General features: G+C 41.9%; 1 protein-coding gene across 2 annotated transcripts in view; it reads left to right on the top strand.

Annotated features, from left to right (window-relative positions):
• Window positions 1–602: 602 nt before the first annotated feature.
• OXR1 (oxidation resistance 1) overlaps window positions 603–24,207 on the top strand; it is a 397,147-nt gene continuing 373,542 nt past the window's right edge. The window contains exon 1 of one of the 2 annotated variants that reach the window (XM_089776181.1): window positions 603–1,008. The gene's annotated coding sequence lies outside the window, so the exon portion shown is untranslated. The remainder of the gene's footprint in view (window positions 1,009–24,207) is intronic. The other variant, XM_089776183.1, reaches the window with a different exon arrangement.

The following is a 24,207-nucleotide window of genomic DNA, read 5'->3' as shown; positions in this document are numbered from 1 at the left end:
TCAATGGCAAATATCTCTGAGTACTGAGTGGGGAGGTTGATGAAATTTTGCAAATTTTGTTTGTTCCTTTTGTCTCTTTTCTTAGTTTAATCTTGACACCATGTCCTGCATTTTTTTCCGGCTATGGCCTGGCTGCAAACTTGCATAGTCACACCAGATGCGTTCATTATAGGAGCTTTTAGTGCTTTGCTACATTTAGCCAAGGCTCCTTTAAACCAGGTATTGCATAGGCAGCACCACTTAGTGGTTGAACAGTATGACATAATGTGTCATACCATTACAGGTAGAAGCCATCACTCATCACTACTCATTCTTTCAGCTTATCCCTACCTTGTATATGCACACTCAGGTTGCATCTATTTTTTTGTTTAAGTTTCCCAAAGCACCTTGACTGGCAAGTGGGGAGGGGAGAGTAAAGAGAGACCGCATTTGATTTCTGGCATCTTCCATCCTGGGATGGTGGCATGCGAGCCAACAGCGCTGTGGCACGCCTTGCAAGGCTCCCTCCCGCCGCGCATCAGCCCCAGCCGGGGGCGGCTCCTCTGCCGGGACACTCGGCCGCGGCCGGGCGGGCGGACGGACCCCTGCGGGCGGGCGGGCGGCGGGGCACCCCGGCCCGCACACTCACAGGCTCGGGCAGCCCGGCCCGCGCGCGCACGTCACTCGGGGCAGCAGCAGCAGCAGCAGCGCGGCCCGTGCCCGCCCAGCCCGCGTCACCCGCACCCAACCCCGCCGGCTTGTTCCGCTCCCGCAGGCTCAGGCTAGTTGCGGGGGGGCGCAGGGCCTATTTTTAGCTCCTCTCATTGGTATCGTCCAGATGGTTCTTCCATCCCCCCTCCCGTCGCAATGGTAGGGCCCACCGAGGGGGTCAGAGAACTGAGCATGCCTGGCCAGGCTCCGGGAGTCCCACAGCCCAGAGGCGCCGGCTGAGCCCGGGAGCGCGCGTGCGCGCTCTCCACGCAGCGCGGGACCCGGCCGGCAGCAGGCGCAGCACTCCCCGGCCGCCAAGTAAGTTTGGGTGGGTGAGTGGCTGCGCGAGAGCCTCTGCCAGCGCCCGGCCCCGCAGCTGTGCCCGAGCCGCCTGCCCCGCCGCGCCGCTCCCGGTGCCCTTGACTTGCCGCCGCTGCACAGAGGCAAGGGTGCCCGGGGGTCGGGTGCCGGGCGGGCTGGGAGGAGCGGGGGCTCCGGGTATTTGGCCGGACTGTGCTGGGACTGAGCAATGCCCCTGGCAGCAGCCGGCTCTTTAATAAGCCTCGCTAAACCGCAGCGGGAATTGGGTTTTTTTTTTTTGGGGGGGGGGGGGTGATTACTTTGCATCAGAGCTGCCGGAGATGGACCGCAGCTCCTGAGACAGCAGCATAGCCACGCGCAGCCCAACCCAGCCCTACCTCCGCGCACCCCGATGCTGGGGCGGCCAGAGAGGTGGCGGTGGGAGATGCAGCTCCGAGGGGTGTCTGGCTGTGTCCGTCCTCCTTCCTTGCAACGGGGTGTGTGAGTGAAGTGAGTGAGAGAACCCAGGTAGAATATGTCCAAGTTCAGCCTTGGCATTACAGCAGTAGGTATGTTACATCGTGTAACTTTAAAGTTGGGTGATCGTTGCTCCATTTACTGAGAATCTGAGAACAGCGAGTAGCATCTCTGATGCTTAGGAAGCATTGGGGAGATGATCTAGCAGAAGCTGCATGTGATTCTCTATCGTCATGTCACGGATTTCCTTCTCTCTCGTTGGGGAATCCATCGGATTGTTGCCTGCTGGAGAACATGCAGTCTGTCTGTCCTTGCAAATTTCACAACTTAATTTCAGTCGATGAGTTATTATTCAGATTAGCCCATTTTCCCTTAGAGGAAATTGACATGCCCTTGCAGTCAGCAGGACTTTCACATCATCAGTTGTTTGCTATCTTAAGAAGTCCCCTGGTCTTTTTACATTCCTTAATGAGAGGCTGTTTACTGATCTGATCAGAAGACTCTGCATTTCTTTCTCTGCTGGCATGTTCCAATGGAGATGCACTTTTGCACTGTGCTTATTTATTCTTGGTAGAGCAGCCTCCTGAAATATGCATATCTGGCAAGACGATTATGTCAGTGGTGCTATTGTTCTCTAGTAATTATTATTAAAGGGAGAGTTTAAGTATATTGATGTGCAAATGCTTTACCAAAGGTAAACTGCAACCAAACAGTCAAAAATGAAGAATGAGAAGCAAATGCAAAAACTAAGTTGTTTTTGTAATTTAAAAAAAATCAAATTACATTATAAATTGTTATAATGCAGTAAACAAATAACTATTAAAATAATGAAATTTTACAGGCATTCTGATAAAACAACAATGCTACAACGGGAAATAAAATCTTACTGGATTAAAATTTATTTTCTGCATTAAACATTACAGTACATTAATTCTTTGTCATTTTTACTATGAAAGAAATATAGTGTGATTGATACTGATAAAGTGCTTTCTTCATTAAATGTCGGACATTGTGGAGTATCTTGCTAAGTGTTAAACTAAAATAAATTTTTAATCTCAAAGAATGGCTAGTGATATTTAACCTAATAAGGATGAGACCTATTTTAAATATGTGTATACAGTTATTTTAAGTGATGCTTGTTAGTTATGTGCGTCAAAACATTTTGGGTGAAACCAACTTTATTTTATTAATCTATAAACTAGCCATTTTAGTTCACCTTCTTTCTTATATAGGCCTTATGTTGCCAAAAATCAGAAGAATTTCAGGACCTCTTTCTCCTTTCATATACAGGTGGGAAGTTATTTGCAGATTTTATATCAGTTACCCATCTTACTGAAGTGATTTAATAATGGAGAAAATAATACTTTGGGATACTTCTGTGGAATTCAGGACAACTGTTGTTTATGAAATATTTGTTAGGCTACTGATTTGTGTAGGTATCTTACAGGGAGCTGTTTTGTAATGCAAATTTATTGGTGGACAGTTTCTGGTATTTTTCCATTTGATAATATGATGGGGACTTATCCATTCACATTGTTTGAGTCTGAAAACAAATATATGACTGTGCACATTGAATGAATTGTAGTGGGACTCATGGAAAATAAATGTGCGCACATGTTTAAATGTTTGCAGGTCAGGCCTAATTCATTTAGCTAGTAGCTTGTAAAAGTTGAGGTCCCAAATAAGGTCCCAAATTTTGCTAGTTTTGTGACATTTACTTGACTACAAGTAAACTAGTGTTATTCTGGATATGGTGGGAGTTGCAGGTGGGAACTGAATACTGTAGTGTGTTTCTCTCTCACCCATCTTCCATGTTCACGCATCAAAAGAAAAAAGGAAGAGAAGAAAAGAAGAACTTGGATTACTTGTGCTGACAACATAGTGAAAATTTTTGAGCATTTCAACTTTGAGTTGGACCCAGCATTTGATTTTCTTTGAGCTGAGGTCACAAATCTTATTTAAATCCAAGGAATTATCAAAACATTAAAAATGCTTCAGTTTATACAACTAACTGTCAAGGCTAAATATATTTAATTGGAGGCACTTCTACATTGGTGAGTGCATAAGTACCTCTCGACTTCTAATGAATGTATTTTATTCATAAGGGACCTGACCCAAAACGAAGGTAATTTAATGGAAAAACTGCAGTGGACTGTGGGTCAGGCTCAAGCTATATAAATTTATAGCTGAATTAGTGATTACTGTAAGAATGTCTATATATGTGTAGATGACTTTTTTAAATTTTAATTTGCATAGTGAGACTAATCCATACTCAGAGAAGACAGTCTTTGATGTCCAGAACTCAGCCCAGTTAACAGAAATATTAGTGTTGGGTCACATTGTCTGTAAAAGTTTGGTTATCAGCACATAGTTATTTTCTGCCTCTACTCAGGCAGTGAAAGATGCAAATTTTCTGCCTCCATGTGTAATATGGAAAGGAAATTAAACACTTATATCATCAGCTCTTTGGAGAGTAATAGTGCTGTGTAAAGAGATGTTAAAATAATTATTGTAGTTACAACCTTTAGTTTTAAAATGAATTTATTAATAATGCCCTGAGACATTTCCTAAGGAAATAATGATTCCTGGAGGTTAACAGTCAGAAGCCAAATTGTAAGGTTATCAACATTTCCAGTGAGCTATTATGTCACAATAAAGTCTCTTAGCATTCTTTGTTATTTTTAAATACCGTATGGGATTTCTTTATTTCTTGTTTCTCAGTGAGCCTGCTATTTTCTTCAGTCTAGTGTAGCAAAAATATTAAATTAATAGTTGAAATAAATACCAGAGCTGGCAATTTGCAGTGATAGTTACTGCCATTGCAGTCAAATACAACTTAGTGGTGAGGTGAGTTAACTGAGGAGGGCACTTGGTGCGTTTGAACTTGTTAGGCTGTTAAAAGTGGAAACTTGAACTTTTATGTTTATTAGAGACACTGATATCTAAATTGAGAGGACTTCCTTTTGTGTTGCAGCACAGCAAGGTCTGTGTCATGGAGGTGCTTTTAGTAGGACTGAAAGCTATTGCAATTAGAGAGTGGATGAAAGCGTACTTGAGAAACAAAAAGAAGACACATTGTTGAAGTTCTTGGGGCACCTCTTCAGATGGAGTAAATTGTCATTATTACACTAATTTCAATGGAAGAATGACTTCATGGCAGCTGAAAATATGCTTTCTTCCATGTTGAATTTAAAATTTATTTTTCTCTTGCATCTACCAACTTTATTCAAGAACAGACATAAATAAGGAGAGGATACAGTATCCTGTGAATGTTAACTGCTTTCTCTCCCAAACAGGAAATACAAACTAGATTATATTCAGATCTTACTGATTGAACAGAGTCTAGAAACCATGAAGGTTATAAGTGTTTATATGTGGTGGCAGTAGATGATTAGTAAGTTCCCTGTTACATATAAATATCCCTTGTGTACTTTCCTGTTACCCTCACAAGCAAAATAATCATGGAATGACTTCTGTTACTTATCCTTTTTTGTTAATGTTGACAAACACAAAATTGCTATGTGGATTGTTTGCTAGTTTTAATCTGCCACTTATAAAAGCAGAGGAAGGAAGAAAAATAGAGTAAAGATAGAGATGTGCAGAGAAACAAATAGAGGACATTGTTAATGTTAACATTATTTTACAGTCATTTTTGAATCATGGCCCAAATCCTTAGCTAAGCTGCTTGCGTGACATGCTTTCTAAGGAGCCCTATGACTCCTCTTAGGAGCCAGTGCTTCCTAAGCAGCAAAAGGGTCCCTTGCTGTTAACTCTTTCTTCTCTTCATTATTGCAGTCAGACATAAATGTCAGATGATTTGTATTTACAGCATTGTGGCCATGCTGGTCCCTGGATGTTAGAAAGAAGGCAGCGGGAGGTAAAACATCTGGTGGTGAAAGAGTCAAGCTTTCGAGCTACACAGAACTTGACTTCAGGCCATTCTGGTAATAGTAATAGAATCATAGAACACTTGAACTGGAATGGACCTGAAGAGGTCCTTGAGTCCAGTCCCCTGCCCTCACGGCAGGACCCAGTACCGTCTAGATCATCCCTGATAGATGTCTATCTAACCTGCTCTTAAATATCTCCAGAGATGGAGATTCTACAACCTCCCTAGGCAATTTATTCCAGTGTTTAAACACCCTGACAGGAAGCTTTTCCTAATGTCCAATGTAAACCTCCCTTGCTGCAATTTAAGCCCATTGCTCCTTGTTCTATCCTCAGAGGCCACGGAGAACATTTTTTCTTCCTCCTCCTTGTGACATCCTTTAGATACTTGAGAACAACTATTGTTGAGGAAGGCCCTTTGTTGATGTCTAGACAGAAGTGGGGCTGGAGATGGGTTCTCACCATTTGACTGACAGGTAACTATAAGAACCTTAAAGGGACCGTGTACCCCAAAACAAGTTTGGAGCCAAGGTAAGTAGACAAGGGTCAAGTGATTGAAAGCTCCTTATTCACAATGGAGTTAATAAGAAAAGCTTACCAATCTTCCTGCTCATGTGGCAAAATAGCCTGACCTTAACTGAGATCCAGATACTCAGCAGGAGGGAGAAAGAGATGGTATCAGGAATATATGCATGGTATGCTGCTGCTAGTTACCATATGTACAATGTGCCTCAGGTGGCATTTGACCAGTATTCATCTCTGAACTTGATCTGAGGAGTGGATCATTAATTGTCCAGGTTGGGTATTGACAAGGGAGTATGATGTGAATGTTGATCCACGTTCCCCCATGATATGCTTTGATGGAGGAATGAGTTGCTTCTTCTCTGGACAGTTCCATGACTTCTAGCTGATGAAAGTGGAACAGATTTCTTCTTTTCCCCATACAGATAGGGTCCACCTGACATTAGATACAATCAGATGGATCCACAGTAAGTTTATGCATTTCGATTAGAGTTTCTTGCCTTTTATGGATAAGTACTTCAAGGTTCCACGTATTTCTTTAAAATTTATAGACAGGGCAACAAAACAGAATATTGCATACTAGTTTACAAACTTGTCAAATCAAATTTAGAAAATTAACATATGAGGGGGAAATTAAAATTAGTAATTTCAGAGAAATAATTTCATTCATGCTTGGTATTCATTTATAGATTCATAGAGTCTAAGGCCAGAATGGACCATTGTAATATAGTCTAACCTTCTGGATAATGCAGGACAGAGGACTTCCCTGAATTAATCCTGTTTGAGCTAGTGAATATGCTTAAGGAAAACATCTGATCTTAATTTTAAAAGTTCTAGGTTTGGAGAGTTCACCACAACACTTTGTAAATTGTTGACACTCATGTTAAAATTTTCAGCTTGACAGAGTTCATTATTTGGCTAGGAAATATAAGTGAAATTTGAATAATTCAGTATGGAAACAAAACATTGCTTTGACAATCTACATCCTTAAGTACTGTTTGTTATGAGTAAGTGTTGCATAATCAGGCCTGTAAATTTTTGTTCCAGTGTGTTTATTCAAAACAATGTGCTTCTGAAAAGCAGAAGTACTAGAAGGCTGCCCTTCATGTATCTAGAGCCAGATATGTTCCAGAATTTTTAATAAATTACATTTCATTCTTTCCAGAGAATCAACAAACTATTCAGATTAAAGAATAATCCTTAAAAATAATGTAACCCTAAATCACCTTGAACTAGTACTAATCAAGACATTCCAGAAAACTCACAAAATTGAACATCCTATATGAAGTGGTTAGCAAAAAAAGGATATTTTAAAGAATTGGGGCATTTTCAGAATTGTCTCTAGTTCACTATATCCCAAATCTTTGGTGGACCATGTTCTTATGCTATAATTGATTATTGGCCAAGTCATGCTTTCCCTAGAGTCTCAGAAGTCAACAAGAGCTTTGTCACTGAGTGCAAGTTTCTATAGGAGGCAGTGCATCAGAGGGGTCATTCATGGGACTTGATTTGGAAGAGTGAGCTATGCAATAGCATGCCAGCAGGAAAGTAAACAGTTTTGGAGGGGGGCATAGAAAATATCCCTTGAAGGAGATAAACTTGAATTCTGTGCAATTTCCTGTGTTTGGGGCCTTCCTACAGTGGTTTGTAAACCACAGCTGTTGCTACAGTGAGTAGATATTTAAGATCCCATAACACTTATTAGAAGAATAAGTATTTTCTCTGGTGTCCTGGGTTGCTATTTGCTCAGTGATGCTGTTTGTGAAGATATATGCAGTGAAAAGGTATCCATATGGCCCTCCTTATTAGGCAAGACATCATTCCAGAGTATCCCCAAACAAAATGAGTACAGTTTTGCTACTCCATGATTAGAATACCAACTCCATTAAACAAATGATTTAGATTCAATCCTTTTAGCAGTCTATTAAGGAAGCTATACTGTGTGTATGTGTGCATGCGTAAATGTTTGTTAATGTAATACATAAATTAAATGCCGTTTTTGTGTGGCTGCTCTGCACGTGGAAGTGCCATTGAAATCAAAAGAAGCTCTGTGTGCAGAGCAGTTCTGGGATCAAGTCTTATTTTTATAAAACCCTAAGGTTGCAGTGGTATGAAACCATTTCACAAGTAAAATATGCATTGAATTACTCATTAGAATGGAAATTTAAAAAGGTCTGAAAAATACTACAGGTACAGAAAGTCTGACCAGATGTATCTTTTGTCATCATGAGTGCATCCTCAAAAACAATGTTAAATATGTAACTAAGACAAACTAAAGCAGATTTCAAATCACCAGTTATGGAGGAACAATGTTTATTTTCTTTAGGGATCACAAGTGGTAATAGCTGTCTAGGTTAAAAGAAGAGTCGGGCGGGGGGGAAGGGAATACATTTTTTTTTCCTGTTCATTTCTTTTTTTTACCACCTTGTGAATGCTAAATTGGTCTGTGTGTTTGATTTTTTTTTTTTTTAAATTTTCTCCTCTAGGATTTTATGTCCATATTCTGCTACTGTGCCCTGCATCTTTCTCCCTAATCCAGCCCAATATGTCTGCAATTTCTTATCCTCCAGGCTGCTTACTAAAATACTTTTTCCTGAAGCCCTATAAACCTGAATTCCCACATCTCTGAGAGGTTTTAACAAGACTGATGATGTGCTTTGTGAGCACAATAATGGAGACAGTATAAGACACTATGTAATTAAATGAAATAATAAGAAATACAACCCCTCCACTCAAGATCACAGAAGTAACATCACATAGGTAGCTCTTAATTGCTCAATCATTTTACTATATATTGCATCCCACCTTTTTTGTATGTGTTGTATACATAAATTATAAGCATTTTGAAGTTACAATTTTATTTTCTTACAGGTCTGCAAAGTACTTACCATGCTTAATTGGCAGTATAGAAACTGTTTGTTCCATAAATATGGAGTCTACTTTCCAGAACTGAAAACACTCATTGATACACTTATCTTGCAATTTGAAAGGACTGCTTATTGAATTCCAAACTCCTGAGTACAGTAGATAAGATCTTCACCTGCTGTAAATTGTTGTTGTGCCATTTTACAATAAACAAGAATCTAGCCCCCTCAGTCTTAGTGTAAGATCTGGGGAAAACATTGAAAGAAAAAAACTGTCGATAAGTTATTGGAGAAGCAGTCATACTTATCTGATCATTTCATGTTGGAATGAAAGGAAATTAATAGTGCATCCATATGTAGATTCCTTCTATCAGATCTCACTTTACATTCATTTTATTTTTACTTCTTCATACTAACAAGTTATTGATTTCTAAATGTGTTTTGAAAAAAAATCTGTTGATGAGCCTGAAGCACATGTGAGCAAAACTGCTCATATGTTATTTCAATTGCAAGTAACTTTACTCCTCGGGATAAGTGTTTTCAGATTTGGGTCCAAAATATGGAAGACAGAATACATATTTTCTATCCATTCCTTTAAATCACTGCTCTGGTTTTTTAGAAATTGTTTGACTAATCATTGGAGCTGGATTCTGCCACCCTTGCTCACTGTAAGTAGTAACTTAGTTCACAAGTAGTCTTCCTTGATTCATCTGTAAATATCTGGAAGAAAATAAAGTGGTAAGTAACAGCCAGCATGGATTTGTAAAGAACAAATCATGTCAAACCAATCTGATATCCTTCTTTGATATGATAACAAGTCTTGTGGATAAGGGAAAAGTGGTGGACATGGTATACCTTGAATTTAGTAAGGCCTTTGATATGGTCTCTCATGATCTTCTTATTAATACATTAGGCAAATACAACTTAGATGGGGCTACTATAAGGTGGGTGTATAACTGGCTGGATAACCATTCTTAGAGGGTAGTTATTAACCATTCACAATCCTGCTGGACAAGTGGGGTTCATCAGGAGTCAGTTTGGGACCAGTTCTGTTCAATATCTTCATCAATAATTTACATATGGGCATAGAGAGTACACTTATTATGTTTGCAGATGATACCAAGCTAAGAGGAGTGGCAGCTGCTTGGGAGGTTAGAGTCATAATTCAAAATGATCTGGACAAACTGGAGAAATGGTTTGAGGTACATAGGATGAAGTTTAATAAGGACAAATGCAAAGTATTCCACTTAGGAAGGAACAATCAGTTTCACACATTCAGAATGGGAAGCGACTGTCTAGGAAGGAGTACTGCAAAAAGGGATCTAGGGGTCATAGTGGACCACAAGCTAAATATGAGTCAGCAGTGTGACACTGTTGCCAAAAAAAAAGAAAAAAGCAAACATGATTCTGGGATGCATTAACAGGAGTGTTATGAGCAAGACACGAGAAGTCATTCTTCTGCTCTGCTCTGCACTGAGTAGGCCTCAATTGGAGTATTGTGTCCAGTTCTCGGCACCACATTTCAAGAAAGAGAAATTGGAAAAGGTCCAGAGAAGAACTACAAAAATGATTAAAGGTTTAGAAATCCTGACCTATGAAGGAAGACTTAAAGAACTGGACTTGTTTAGTTTGGAAAGGAGAAGACCTGAGTGGGGACTGATAGCTGTTTTCAGGTATCTAATAGGGTGTCAAGGAGGAGGGAGAAAAATTGTTCTCCTTGGCCTCTGATAAGACAAAAAGCAATGGGCCTAAACTGCAGCAAGGGAGGTTTAGGTTGGACATTAGAAAAAACTTCCTGTCAAGGTGTTTAAACACTGGAATAAGTTGCCTGGGGAGGTTGTGAAATCTCCATCTCTGGAGATATTTAAAAGCAGGTTAGATACACTTCTATCAGGGATGGTCTAGATGGTACGGGGTCCTGCCATGAGGGCAGGGGACTGGACTTGATGAACTCTTCAGGTCCCTTCCATTTCTAGTATTCTATGATTTGCACCTTATTCTGAGTAGTGCCCTTATTTCAGTGTGAATACGAGAAGCAGAATGTGGATACCTTGGTTAATAGCAGTTTTAGTCAGAGAATATATGCTGATTGAAAATGTATTACATTTCAAAATAAACCTCATTATTATTATTTGGTGGCATAGTGTAATACAGGAATACTCGGAGCCACGACTCCTGACCCCCCCCACAGTGAGTTCTCCATTGCTCCCACACTCCCTGCGGAGGCCGGGACAGGAGACCTCTGTGAATACATGAAACCACAATTCATGGAATTCCTATTCGCAATATTGTAATGTTAATACTGTGTAATATTGTAATGTTAAGGGTTAGTCACCCATCTGCATTTAAAATATAAAACACAGTTGGTGAAACTCTGTGGTGATTTTCATGTTAAATGGAAATTACATAGTGTTCTTGGAGCTAAGAAATGCTCTTGTAAGCATTTTGGGTCTGACTGAATTCTCAGACCAGTCTTGCACCGATGAAACACTTGTTGATTCCAGTGAAGGTACTTCTGATTCTGACTATTGAGAGGAGCCAAGACATTGACTTAGTACTCAGAGAACTAGTTAACAATGGTATTATTTATTTAAAACCTACAAGTCTAGTTACATTTCTGCATAAGAAATGTTGTAAAGGGATGTTATAGAGACGTTTGTTGTTGGTTTATTTAAAATGTCCCTGATATATGCTGTAGTGACATAAACAAACATTGTGGTAGGGCACTTTTAGGGAAGGCTGAATTTGTGTTTCCCCCGTCCCCCCGGTCTAATAGGACCAAGAGAAGAATGATGTCCAGCGGTTAGAACCTTAAACTGGGTGTAATGTGCATCTGGCAAGACTAACTGAACCAACTGCCAAATTATCTATTAATAGTAGTTTCCAAGAGGTCTTCATGTTTAACCCTGTGACAAAGTGCAGAAGCATTATCTGGTTCCCAGTAAACTAGGGGTTAATTCAAACTCCCTTCCTTTTTGTCAGGTTCTGCTGGACTGACAGAAAGATGAGAGTGCCTAAGGAAAGGTAGGGCTCCTTATTCTGGCTCTGAGGATTCTCTTAGCACAGAAAACGTGTTTGTTTCCCCCCTTTTTGCGTATGTTATGTCATCTGGCTTACGTATAACAAATATTCTCTCCTGCTGCAAAGTCCTCACTGCCTGTAGCTGTGATTTGTTTCTGCTCAGCCATCTCACTAGGGAAGAAACAATTGCCTCTCTATGTTTACCTGTTGCTGACAGTTGAGCCTATTCTATCTGTCTCCCTTAGTATTCTCACATTAAATAAGTTGGAAGAGAGGCTAGGTCCCTAGAGAGCCTCCTAGGTGAGCATACTGAAGTCTTAAGAAGCAGTTGCCACCCTGATTTTGAGTGTGTTTTGAGAGGAAACATTGAGGCTATTTGAATAGCATTACTGAGGTGCCGTGTTGTAGGAGAATTCTCTTTATGTAAAGGGAGTTCCCTGGTAGCCTAATCCATAAGCTGTATCTCCTTTTCGAACTGGTGGGGCCATCACATGGCATTGATTAGTGGAGCCATTTATTTAAAGTCCTGTTTGCAAAAAAATAAACCTGCATGAATTTTGACCATGGAGCGACCTCCTTTTCACTATAAGAATCTTGTAACACCTGCTCAGGCCAATTCAAAGAGTGAAGATAGAGATTGTAGCACTGGTAAGTTAAAGTTGCCTGATGCTTCTTATTCTGAGACCCTGTCTTCAGTTGTTTATATCTTTGCCAAATTGTAACTGTTCTGGTTGAAATTTTCCATGTTGCGGGTCTGTTTCAGGCTATCTTTGTGTGGGTCTTTTACAGGGAGGAGAGACAGCCTCAACTAAAGCCGTTTAGCTGTTTCTGAGAACAAAGCTAGGGGAAAAAGAAGGAGTTTGCCATATAACAAAAATCTTACAACTGTTCTAGAATACTGACTTGAGACTTAGCAGGAATGTCTCCCTGGTGTCAGGGATGTGTCTTTTGATACCTCTATTAAAATTTGTCCAAATTTTGTCAACCTAGAAGTCTTGGAAAAACCTCAGTTTTAATATGATCTGTGGAGATTTGTTACATGTTGACAGCCAAAGATGCTGTCTGTACTGGTCATGCCATAGCCCAGGAATACAGAGGCTGAGCTGGACTTTTTCTGCAGCTGTTTCTCCTTTCTGCCAGAATCTGTTGTGGCAAAGAAACTGAGAGCAGGGAGAGAAGGTATCCTGTGCTCAGTATGTTTCCCCCCACCTTTGCCCAGACTTCATGCAGACCAAAACAAAGGCAATCAGGAGCTGGTGGTGAGGGGGTACTGAAACTGGTGGACATAGAAAGTGGAAGTTAAGCAGGGAAAGTAGGATGGAGTGGTGATTGGAGGGGGGCTGAGGTCAGGTGAAGAACTAAGGGTCTTGCAGCATGGGACTAGCTGGGCAAAGAACCTTTGAGGGGGATACTGGGAAGGAGACTGGAAGTAGGAAGGGGAGAGTGGGGAGGGAAACTGGGTTGAGGATTTGGGTGGGGGAGACATGTGCCTGTACCATTCCTGTCTCATGTTGGGTGTGTGTGTGTGTGTGTGTGTGTGTGTGTGTGTGTGTGTGTGTGTGTGTGTGTGTGTGTGTGTGTGTGTGTGTGTGAAAGCAGAGTCTGTATCTTCCCTTTCCTCCTCTGACACGCTTCCTTCCAGAGCCTAGAATGAAACGAAGATTCCTGAATCTCACTATACCTCTCCTGTCACCAAGAGTCTGTGAAATCCTCTGGCACAGTGTGTGTGCTTCTCTTTTAACTGTGGTCCACCTAGAACATGGCAACCTTCTGCTGCTATCAGGTAATCCCTTAACTCAAGTGGCAGAGGGTGTTCTGTGTTCCACCTCTGTTGATGACCCTAATAAGAGTTAAGATGGTCATACATGGTAGGATTTCTGTTATTGCAGTAATTTTAAAAAATATATAGAGAATTTACACCTACAAATATGTTTAAAAGCATGGTAAGTTTGTAGAGTAAGCACCCAAAAGTTAAGAAGTGACAGAACAAAGATTTCCTGCCAGTGCTTAACCATAATTCCTTCTATGCCTCTATTCCCTATCTGTGAAATGGGGGTAATGCCAGTCCCCTCGCTTCACAGGGGTTCTGTGAAAAGAAATTCATGTAGTAGATTAAGAACTGCATAGCCTACGCTCTGAATGGGGCAAGGTCTCATTGGGGGTAGAGGCAAGTGTGTGAATGTGTTGTTAAACACTGTAGCATAATGCATATATACATGAAGGGGGGAAGGATGAATTAAGATTTCACAGGAAATCTTAATTCTGGCATTTGTTAATTTGAGTGTTGATTTGCACTTAACATCCTTTTTTAACATCTTTTGTGTGTTATTTGTAAACAATGTCGGGCCATTAAAAGTGTGGAAACAGAGTAAAAAGAGGGACCAGAGAACAGTAGGAGAAATTTCCCTCTGGGCTCCATCAGTGCTCAGAACTCCTAATGCAAGCCCAATACCCACAAGTCAGAATTTGTACTTGGTGATTATTCCCTTTAAAGGTTAGGTGCTCCCTGTAGTGCCAATCAGTGCAGGGAGAGAACAGATTCCTTGTGGCCCCTCCCTTGACTAAATGGGTGGAGAGAGTGCGAAGAATAGGGGGAGCCTTGGCTGAGCCAGCACTGAGAAGCAAGTGAATTTGCTCTTGGCCAGTAGAGGATTACCTTCCCATCTCCAGCACAAGTAGGGAACTATAGATGGGAATTGTGACAATCACAGGGTTTCCATAGTCTTCTCTGAGGCAGTGTATCCACTTATCATTCCTTATTTTACACCCTACTTAAAGGCACAGACTTGACCAAAGTCAATGTGTGAAGTTTATTTTTTTTTAATCGTTGACAGACCATTTTGTTTCTGTGGCACTAATGGCTAGGTACTGGCTGAACTGTAGAAGTATGTGAGATATGTTGTAATGGTAGTCACTAAAACCTCTTTCTCAAAGATTCTCCAAAAGTCCTTTTGTTTGCCAAAGACTGTCTAAATCTGTGGTGGGCAACCTGTGGCTCATGGGCTGCATGCGGGCAGTTAGGATAATTCACTGGCAGGTTGCAGGAGGGTTTGTTTACATTGAATGTCCGCAGGCACGGCACTCCCTGGGACAGACTGGCTGCTGCTTCCTGCAGCTCTCATTTACTGCAGGTTGCTTACCACTTGTCTAAACTCATTATAAAAATACTTTATGAATTCATAAAGTATCTCAAACATGGAGAAATGCATTAATTGTATATTGCGTGTATATTTGTTACATTAGTTTAATAAGTAACTGATAATAATATAATAAACTCAAACATACACTTTTATCCCGAGACCAGAAATACTGGAGGCTTCATTGACAATGTACTCTCCTCTTCTTGCCTTGTCTCCATTGTTTTGTAAATCAGTTTATCCATATTTATTAATTGTGACACGACATCAGGGATGGGCAATAATTTTTGATGGGGGGGGGAGGGTGCGCCAAGATTGTATTAAGTGGTCAAGGGCCTCACTTTTCTATGGAGAGGGTGCAGGGTCTAAGATGGAAGTTGGGTGCAGAAGGGAGCTCAGGGAAGAGCATTGGGGTGCGGGAGAGAGTGTGGGGTCCGAGAGGGAGTTTGGGTGGAGGAGGTTGTGACCTGAGGCAGGGGATTGGAGTTCAAGATCTGGGAGAGGGTATGGGTAAAGGAGAGGATTCTGGCTTAGGGGATGGGGTGCAGGCTCTGGGAGAGAGTTGTGACCTGGGGGAGAGAGGATGCAGAGAGTTAGGGTGGTGACCTGGGGCAGGAGGAGGTAGTAAATTAATGAATTTATAAATAAAATAAATAAATTAATGGAGATTGCCTGTCTCCTAGAACTGGAAGGGACCTTGAAGGTCATCGAGTCCAGTCCCCTGCCTTCACAGCAGGACCAAGTACCATCCCTGACAAACCTGGCATCAGGAGTTGGAGTGTGATAGTGGCTGGTGTGCCAGAGGGCAGGCTCTGTCTGGGAGGTACATACCTCGGCAGCTCCCAGCCATGAGCTAAGTTCCCTCTAAGGTGTGTGCCTGTGTGGGCATGCACCAAGAATTTGACTCCCGCCCACCTCCTTAGCAGAGTTGTATAGGGGCTGCTCGTCTGCTCTTGAGGTGAGGCCGTGTGGTGGGTGGCTGCCCCGCCCCAGAAGCGGCTGGACAGCCACCACGCAGCCCTGGCCCTAGTTTCAGCCCTTTCCCTGGGCTGGAGCTGTGGCCAGAGTGGGCTGTGTGGGGGCTGGCTGCTTGAGGTTGGAGTCTGGGCTGTGGTACTAAAAAGAGCACTGCTGCCCTGGCCCAGAATCAGCTGCACCGCGGCCCCAGCTCTGGTCCCGGCATATGGAGCAGCCACCTTCCATGTGGCCGTGCCCCATGTGCTGGGACTGGAGCCGGGCCGCGGTGCTGTTTTTATTACCTTGGCCTCAGCCCCAACAGCTGCCATGCAGCCTCAGCCCCAGCTGCTTCTGGGGAGGGGCCATCTGGTGGGCCACAGTGGAGAAAGTTCTCAGGGGACTAGCTGGTCACTGCCTGAACTCAGGGGTCTGCGGATTGTCTCTGTGTGTGCAGCCTGGGCAGAGAGAGGAACAGAGTTAATCAGGAACCTCTTTCCCCATTTGCATAGCCCGTCCGTTATAAGAAACAACCTTGTGCTCTGTGTTTTGCACTTGGTCTTAAGAAGCAGTATCAGACAGTTCCTCCCCATAGGCTGTGCAGCACCTGGGCAGTGGGCTCTTGAGTATACTCTGACAGGAAGAATGAGGTGACCTCACGTCCCTGAGGACCATTCCGTGGCCCAGTGGAGTGTGTTTTGGGGGCTCATTCAGAGAAAGGCCCTCTTGGCTCTCCATAGCCTTGAGATCAGAGGGCTGGAGGAAGGAGTCTTTAACAGGAGAACTGGGCGGTGCATATGAGACTGTGCGTTCAAAAGGAAACTCAAGCAGGATTGGTCATAATGGGAGTCCTGACACTTCACAATGAGCTGGTGCCTGATTTGAGAGGGGGAGGTATTGAACTAATAATGAGCTGATGTGTAACATGCTGCTGCATCTCGTTTTCTCTGCCATACTGCATTTACTGCTTCTGCTGTTTTTATTTTCTTTAATTTGTTGATGCAACCACATGCTTATTTTATTTTATTGAAGGTTTATTTTGGATTATTTTCTTGGATCAGGAGGAAAAAGCCGTCACCTCTCGCATACTGAATTGCCCACTCTAAACTTGAAACGGTCACTCTCCATTTGTGAGCCAAACTCATTTCATTCCCAGGGCTCTGAGTCCCACCTACCCTGCCAGTTTTTAGGGTTCAGTGACATCCAAGTCCCTTTCCTGTTGCAGTGCCCATATGCTCTGTAAGAAGGGAAGCCCCAGCCCCTAAGCTCAATGCCTGTGTGACCTTTTTCAGGGCTACCGCTCTGCAGTAGGGCATCCTGCAGTGACCAGGGGCAGGGCTGGGCAAATGGGGCCTGTACTCAGGGCACCATGGCCAGAGGTAAGAATATTAAATTGCAGTTATCTGGCTAATTGTGATAAGGGACTCCGCTGCAGAGCGACAGTGACTGGTAGCTCCCAGAGCTGACTGGAGACGGGACTGAGCAGTCCTGGCTTGTGCTGGCTCTGGGAGCCACCCACGCTGTGACTCTGGATTTTAAATGTAGTAAGAGTCCACTGGTGGGGGAAGCAAGTAGTCAAGTACTCCACTCAACTGCTCGCTAACATCCCTAGCCAGAGGGTGAGGGGCAACCAAATATGGGTGTTGCTGGGCCATGGGGGTAGAGGGTACTGGTTAGGGGGTCAGTGTGGCAGGACATACTGGAAGCACAGGGTGGGGGTTGCGGACACAACTGGGAGGAAAGTGCAGCGGTTGGAATGAAGGGACACTGTGCAGAAGTTAGGGGCAAAGGGGGCACAATGCAGGGTTAATGGTAAAGGGTGCACATGCACAGGATGGGGCTGTAGGGGTTGAGGAACACGTGGGAGCAAGAACTGTGGGAGTAAGGCTGGGTGGAAGTGAGACTGGGTGCCAGGCTGGGTGATTTTCAGGGTGAGTGGGTACAGTGTCATGCACCTTGTTAATTATCCCTTGCTGTAATATTTTTTTTCTTCCATAGCAATTTAAATTATATATTTTTTGTTAGTAACTGCTGGGTGCTACAGAGGCACACATCCAAACAGGCGCACATGGCATCCATATCTGTGCACAAGGCAAAACTCACTCCACTCACGGATGGAAAATCTTAGAGGAACACTGGCCATAAGGCAGGCTCCCTGCCTACCAAAGCCCCAACTTGCTCAAAACGGATGGAGGCTCCGTCCATGTGCTTCTCTGCGCCACACACCTCCTGTGGAGGGTGGTCTTTGTGCACTGCCCCACCTGATAATCAGAGTTCCCATTGGCCAGTTTTCAGTCAATGGGAGCTGTGATGGTTGGGCAGGGAAGCAGGTGAAGTCTCCCTGCTACCCCCCCCCCCCCCAAGGGACATGCGGCACCTAAAGAAAGCCACCAGCTGTGTGGAGCATCCTTGGGCTGCAGCAGGCAGAAAGCATGCCTCTGGGTCCTGGTGGAGTGGGCCATGGGCTGGATCAAAAGGCTTGATGGGCTGTATCTTGCCTGCCCCTGAACTATATCCATTGTAATCCTCAGTCCTGTTTATTAATGGCAGGATATGGCTTTCAGTGACTTCCTTTGTCACATATTGTAGAAACCCTGAAAGAGGTGATAGAAATTTAGGATAATCTTCACAAATTATCCAAAACGAGCCACACTTATGCTGAGTATGAGGAAACAAAAGTTGGTCACAGGACAGCCAACTTGAATGGTCCTCTACGGGCTTTTGAACACTCCCAGATAGTTGGTTGCATTATGCACAAACCGCTGGGATCCAGAAGAGGCATGTAAGAAAACCCAGAATTTTCCCATATCAAGGGAATTCTCACCTCTTTATTAAGAGCAGCTTTTAAGTCATTTTGCATCTTTCTGGCAGATTGGCTTTACAATCTAGTCCTATGCCATACTGTGTCAGACCAAACATCCATCTAGCCCAGTATCCTTTCTGCTGACAGTAGCCAATGTCAGATGCCCCAGAGGGAGTGAACACAACAGCTGATAATCAGGCGAGCCCTCTCCTGTCATCCATTTCCAGACAGAGGCTAGGGGCACCATTCCTACCCATCCTGGCTAATAGCCATTGATGGAACTAGCTTCCATGAATCTATCTAGTTCTTTTTTGAACCCTCATAAAGTGCTAGTCTTCACAACATCCTCTGACAAGGGGTTCCACAGGTTGACTGTGCTGTGTGAAGAAAGACTTCCTTTTGTTTGTTTTAAACCTGCTGCCTATTCATTTCATTTGGTGACTCATAGTTCTTATATTGAGGGAATAAGTAAATAACTTTTCCTCATTCACTTTTTCCACACCAATCATGATTTTATAGACCTCTATCATATCCCCCTTAGTCCCCTCTTTTCTAAGATGAAAAGTCCCAGTCTTTTTAATCTCTCTTCATATGGGACGTGTTCCAAACCCCTAATCATTTTTGTTGCCCTTTTCAGAGCCTTTTCCAATGCCAATATATCTTTTTTGAGATGAGGTGACCACATCTGTATGCAGTATTCAAGATATGGGCGTATCATGGTTTTATATAGGGACAATAAGATATTCTCTGTCTTATTTTCTATCCCCTTTTTTAATGATTCCAAACATTCTATTTGCTTTTTTGACTGCCACTGTACACTGAATGGATGTTTTCAGAGAACTATCCACAATGACTCCATAATCTCTCTCTTGAGTAGTTGTGGCTAAATTAGTCCCTGTCATATTGTTTGTATAGTTGGGATTATTTTTTCCAACGTGCCTTACTTTATATTTACCAACATTAAATTTCAGTTGTCATTTTGTTGCCCAATCACTTAGTTTGGTGAGATCTTTTTGAAACTCTGCACGGTCTTAAGCAGCTTAGTATCATCTGCAAATGTTGCCATTTCACTTTTTACCTCTTTCTCCAGATCATTTATAAATAAATTGAATAGGATTGGTCCCAGGACAGACCCTTAGGGGGCATCACTACCTCTCTTCATTCTGAAAACTTACTGTTTTATTCCTACTCTTTGTTTCCTGTCTTTTAACCAGTTATCAGTCCATGAAAGGACCTTCCCTCTTATCCCATGACAATTTACTTTACTTAAGAGCTGTTGGTAACAGACCTTTTCAGAACCAATTCAGAATTGCCTATTTGGCTTTCAAAACACTTTGGTCAGATTTGTAGCTGATGTAAATTTTCATAGATTTATTGAAATTAGCTGAGGATCTGGCCCAGTGTATTTTGAATTTTTTCACTCATTCTTTCTGCTCTTATACTCCTTGCCATGTTAATGCCTTTCCTCCAGTTTTGGCCTCTTCACTATGTATCACTATGACTCTCCCCAGTTACACTTTATTATTAATGATGTAATACATTACAGTAGCCATGATTGTAAAGTTTCATCTGTTTGAAGCAATAGGTTTTGTCAATCAACTTTTTCTCTCAAATTTTCCATTCCTTTTCCCTTATTTTTTGTGAAATGTTGTGTGTTTCCTTGAGAAAAATGCTCTTTCCTATGATCTTTAGAATAAGTGGATGACAAAGCATGGTTTAGGAAACTGCCAGACAGAATTGAATAGGCTAATGTTTCCAGCAACAAATCAACACTTTTTTTTAACTCAGGTTACTTACTCTTATGTACAGTATATCTCTTCATGTTTTTTGTATAGATTCTGTCCTTTTTAAGACCCTCCTTTTTATACATTCTGTCCTTTCTAAGGTCAATAAAATGAGAACTTGAGCTAAGATATAAGAATTTATTTAATTTTTGTAGTTCTTTATTTTTCCTCGCTCCTGTTTGCATGCTGTTAACAAAATAGTCTGCTGTACACTTGTCATCAGAAGTCATTTTTTAAAACAGACAAGTTAATCTAAATCAAACTAGCCCCCTGGAATTCAAAGATATTAAAACTAGGAGGGTAAAAAGCACTAAAACATGGTGTAAAAGTGGCTTGTAGTTTTGCAGACACTTTACAGTGAGACAAAATTCAGTGCATAAAGCATTCAGTTTCCATGACAGGATTAAGTTACTTAAGTTTCTTTTGTAGGTCTGGGTTGTGGGAATTTTAAACCACTAGCTTTTTTATCTATTGCCACTCTAAAATATCCATGCCATTTTAATTTCACTAAAAACATTAGTTTAGAAACATCCATTTTTTTAATGATTAGTTATTTCAACTTCAGTGTTTTTAACAGTCTGAATATTTGTTTGCATGGTTGTGTACTGGATTAACTTGAATGATAGCTCTTATTACCTCCTTACTGTATGTCATCAAACATGAAAACCTTTCTACCAAGTTGCATGCAACGTTTGCTGTACTCACATTGGTCTTACGATATTGTAAAAAAGGAGCACGCGGTAATAAGTTTTATTGGACCTACATTTGTTCATGAGAAACACAAGCTTTCAGGCTTACACAGTCCGAGTAAAATTGGTCGGATAAAAGATATTTCTTACTGACCTTTTCTTAGTCTATAGTTCTGCTTTATTTTAGCAGTATTATAACAATATAAACACTTTAAGAGTACTTCGATAAAACACTCTTTTTACCATCTATGTTGCTGTTTTGTTCCCATTAGTATTTTAGGGGGGAAAGGTTCCTCTGTGAAGAGGCACTTAATTTTGTGTGCCCATCATTAATCCATTGGTTGCATGCTCAACAGCCACATTTATAGGAATGTATCTGCATTTTCATTTAGAAAATCAGTTGATACTTTGTATATGTAGGTGCCTATCTGCCTATGAAAATGTATGTCCACAGAAAAGTTGTTCTTGAGCAATATTAAACACCAGGTTGAAGCTAGCTGATACTTCTACATTCAAAACATTAACAGCAATGCAAAAGTTTAGGTACAGATACTGGAAACGAATGTCAATGTTTTAGCAAAATGCAGGACAATGTAGCACTTTAAAGACTAACAAGATGGTTTATTAGATGATGAGCTTTTGTGGGCCAGACCCACTTTGATCTGAGGAAGTAGGTCTGGCCCATGAAAGCTCATCATCTAATAAACCATCTTGTTAGTCTTTAAAGTGCTACATTGTCCTGCATTTTGCTTCAGCTACCCCAGACTAACACGGCTACATTTCTGTCAATGTTTTAGACATTTTAACTAATACTATGGACAGGAGGGACCCGGTCTCCCGATAGTACCCTGGGCTGTGTTGCTTGGAGGAGGGGCAAAGGGGGTGAGGTGGGGACTGTGGCAGATGGGTTTCCCTGGGCCCAGCTCCTGGGGCTTGGAAGGAGCTGCCTTGCGTCCCCTTTGGGATGGGCCTGACTACATGTCAGTGATCTCACAGTTACTGCCATTTTATTTGTCTCTGGACAACTTGGTAGAAAGAGCAGTTAGAGGGAGGCTCAAAGGATAAAAATAAATCTGAGTAAGAGTTAAAGATGTTAAATATCGGTTAATTTACTAGTTGAATAGTTGATGGAATTTCAACTAGTCAATAGGCACTTCTGCATTCCACTGGGGGCTCTAGTACATTTCAAAGGAGGAATGCAGAACGCCACATGCAGCCTGACTCCAGGTTGCATGCAGATGTGCCATCTTTGAAATGTAAAAGAGCCCCAGTGGGGACTCTTGTGCATTTCAGAGTGGAAACGCCCTCATGGAGCCAGGGGTCAGCGGGGGACTCAGTCTCCCGCTCACCACAGGATCCACGCTGTGCTACCGCTTTTAAATGCCACGTGGAGCCCAGGGGTTAGCTAGGGACTTCTCAGCTGATCCCTGGCTCTGCGTGACATTTCAGAGAAACCCAGGATCAGCTTGGGGTCAATGGAAATGCTGCTTGGAGCCTGGGATCAGCTCCATATGCACTGCCCCTTTGAAATGCCGAGGTGATGTTCAAAGGGGCAGTGCTGCTTTGTGTGTGTCTGCTGCTTTGAAGTACCCCTTCTCCCCCCCCCCTTTGCTGCCTCTATCTAATAGAGGCAGCAAGGGGGGAAATTGATTAGTTGACTAGTCCTTAACATCCTTAGTATGAGTCCAGATTTTTAAACTAAAAGATCTTGGGATGGGAGAGTTCAGATTTAAAGCTCATTTGATTTATTATAGGGAAGCCTTAATATTGAATTTCATACCTGGTTTTGTGATTGAACTTTGACTCTTCTCTGCAAAGTACGTGAGGGAGATCAAAGTGGGAGTTCTTGTTCCAACACACTTGTATTTATAGACAATAGAACTAACAACTTTACAGAGGGGTAGATTATGTAAAACCAATATTTGTGATCCGAAGAAAGTTGAAGTGTTTTGTGGAAACTTATCTATTTTCAAGAAACTTTTTTTTTTAAGGTCCAGGGAAGGGAAGAGAGAGTGACACCTACCTAGCTTGAGTGATTTCATTCTCAAATCAGAACAAAACGAAAATTTAAATATTTGCTGTAAAATGAAATTGCCATTCTGCTATCAACTCTAGAAACCAACATGTGAAAAGAGGTTTCTTCCCTGTGTAACTGGAGGGTCAACTAAAAACAGAATTCAACCAAAACAGTTCTGAACTATTTATGCAGAATCTTAACAATTTCTCTTTGTCAGAGAAGAGACAGAGTGGCCCTGTGGATTTAATTGTATAGAATATATAAATGTATATGCTGTCCATTGCTTCCTGGTAAATTGTTAACATGGCTTTGAGCTGCAGTGGGGTTAAGCATTTTTGCTTTACCGACTACTAAACATATTTTCTTTTGTACTTGGAAGTATTCCTTTCACAGCTGCTGCGTTGTTGACTACTACACATTCTTACATGTGCCACACTACTAAATCCTATCACTGAAATGCTGAGGAGTCAAGGCTATGTGCTTCAGTGCTGGTGAAGTCTTAATGTGAAGATCCAACCCACATATCTACTGGATGTAGTTCAAGACCGAGAACTAGGGTTGCCAGATAGTCTCCCAAAAATACTGAACACATGCTGGCTAAATATTTGTTGAGCAAAAAAAACCAAAAAAACACAAACACACACGCTATGTTTAATATTTTAACTTTATTATAAACAGTCTACATCCTAAACCATATATTTTGCATTGGATTGTGCAGCTTTTATTTTTAAAAAATTCTTTGACTTCCAGACAAGAAAAAGGTATATTAAAAAAACCACAAACTTTACTTCTTACTGAATCAGCACTCAATCTATTCCATTCACCAGTCCATAGATTACCCATGACACTAAAAATCCTTTCTACACCGGCATTTGACACAGGAATTGAAACAGAATATTGAACCAGTTTTAACAAATTTGGAACAGCAGGTTCTTTGCTGAACAAATATTTCCACTTATCAAGAGATGTTGTGCCCTTAAGAGAAGTGAACATTATGAGGAAATTGGTGCTTTGGACATGAAGAGAATTTGGAGGGAGCTCTTTTTTCCAAGGTGACAACA

Source organism: Pelodiscus sinensis, chromosome 2 (assembly GCF_052426305.1).
Source record: "Pelodiscus sinensis isolate ZL-2025 chromosome 2, ASM5242630v1, whole genome shotgun sequence".
Taxonomy (NCBI): domain Eukaryota; kingdom Metazoa; phylum Chordata; order Testudines; family Trionychidae; genus Pelodiscus; species Pelodiscus sinensis.
The sequence above is the reverse complement of the archived record's forward strand: the minus strand, read 5'-3'. Positions and strand labels throughout refer to the sequence as shown.